Genomic DNA, 2,461 nt, shown 5'->3' with positions numbered 1-2,461 from the left:
CCAACTTCTTCTTTTTTTTTTTTTTTTGCATGTATCTGTCCAATTTTCCCAACAGCATTTATTGAAGAGACTATCCTTACCTCATTGTATATTCTTACCTCCTTTGTCATATATTAAGTGAGTGTATAGGTGTGGATTTATTTCTAGGCTCTCTATTCTGTTCCATTGATCAATGTATCTGTTTTTATGCCAGTACCATGCTGTTTTGATTACTGTAGCCTTGTAGTATAGTTTGATATTAGGTAATGTGATACCTCCAACTTTATTCTTCTTTCTCAAGATTGCCATGGCTATTCACTAATGATACATCTGATAAGGGGTTAATATTTAAAATTTATAAAAAATTTACACAACTCAACAACAAACAAACAAACAAACAATCCAATTAAAAAATGAGCGGAAGACCTGAACGGATACTTCTCCAAAGAGAAAATTCAGATGGCTAACAGACATATGAAAAGATGCTCAAGGTCGCTAATCATCAGAGAAATGCAAACCACAATGAAATATCATCTCATACCTGTCAAAATGGCTATCATCAATAAATGAAAAACCAGCAAGTGTTGGCGAGAAGCAGAGAAAAGGAAACCCTCATACATTGTTGGTAGGATTGCAAATTGGTACAGCCGCTATGGAAAACAGTATGGAGGTTCCTCAAAAAATTAAAAATGGATATACCTTTTGACCCAGCAATTGCACTTCTGAGTATTTATCCAAAGAAAACCAAAACAATAATTCGTAAAGATCTATGCACTCCAATCAATAGACAATTGGATAAAGAAGTTATGGTTCATATATACAATGGAATATTACTCAGCCATTAAAAAAATTGAAATCCTACCATTTGCAATGACATGGATGGATCTAGAGGTCATTATGCTGAGTGAAATAAGTCAGATAGAGAAAGACAAATAGCATATGATTTCACTTAAATGAGGTATCTAAGGAACAAAAAGAACAAACTAATCAAAAACAAACTCACAAATATAGTGGACAATTTGGTGATGGACAGAGAGGAGGGGGGTTGGGAAGCTGAAAGAATGGGTGTAGGATTAAAGAAGTATAAATTAGTAGTTGATAGTTGGTCATGGGAAGCATGGCAGAAAGAATGCAGTTAGCATTAATATGATGGCTAAGTGGAGGGTTAGGGGAGGAAGGAGCAATTGGGGAGATCATTTTATGAACATTATAGATGTCTAACCAATGTACTATATGCTCGAAACTAATTTAAATAAATTTATTTAAAAAAATTTTTTAAATTCAAAATCTCAGCAGTTATATGGCTAGATGATAGGAATGTGTGAAGGGAAAATTGACAAATACCAGAATGAATTGGAAAAAAATATATATTCAGAAGTAAAACCACAGTTCAGTACAACTTTTGGGAAAAACAAGAATTTATCCTACAAAGCGTTTATACTCTCTGTGTACATGAAACCAGAACAATCAATCCCAAGATATAGCCTACAAAAACTATTAGAATTTAAGGAAACTTTGCCTTAGGAAATTCAGACACCCTCTACCACCACTACAAACCCACACATATAAATCAAGTAACAAATAAGAGAAAGAAAATGTGAGTAGCATAAAATTTTTTAGCAACAGCATTTTTAGCTACAAAACAATGAAATGAGGTTGTTAAAGTACTCAAGAAAAGAAAGTGTGAGCCAAGGTTTTATATCCAGCCAGACATCCTTTTGGTATGAAAGCTATAAAGAGTTATGAACATGAAATACTTGAAAGACTATTATTTCAATAAAACTTTCCTGAGGAATCTACTAAAGAAAGAACTTCAGAAAGACATAGTATGTGAAGAAGCTTCTTTATGAGGTCTTGGGGAAATCGCAGTAAGCATTTAAAGTCTAAAATATGGAGATAAAAATGGCAAAATACAGTACTATAGACTCTGATGTTGGAGAAATAATGCAATCAATTATAAAAAGAGAGGAGGAGTAGAATAAAAGGAAAGTAGAATAAACTTGCTGATCTTCTTACTGGTATCAGCAGTGAAAAGATACTTAAACTAATAAATGAAGAACTTGAAGCTTAAGTATAGTTAGTTCAACAAACATCAACACTAAAATTATACTAATGAGGAAAGAAGAAGAGAAGCAGTTATTTACTGACATTAATTGTTAATAGAAAGACACTAATAGTTTCAGAACAAAGTTGTGACTAAAAGTATTACAGGCAAATATTAGTACAAAGTTAACACCCATTAGAAAAAGAGTCTAAATGTTCCCAAATAGCAAAGGGAGTGATAAGAAAAAAGATAGCAAAGCAAACAGTTAATATGATAATATATATATGTATATATATATATATACACACACATATATATATTCACATATATCATATATGTATATGTATAGTCACATATATATCATATATGTGTATATATATTCACATATATATCATATATGTATATATATTCATAGACACTTATAAAACATAATGCTTT

The sequence above is a fragment of the Pteropus vampyrus genome, unplaced genomic scaffold (genome assembly GCF_000151845.1).
Source record: "Pteropus vampyrus isolate Shadow unplaced genomic scaffold, Pvam_2.0 Scaffold97, whole genome shotgun sequence".
NCBI lineage: Eukaryota > Metazoa > Chordata > Mammalia > Chiroptera > Pteropodidae > Pteropus > Pteropus vampyrus.
This window is presented reverse-complemented; position numbering follows the sequence as displayed.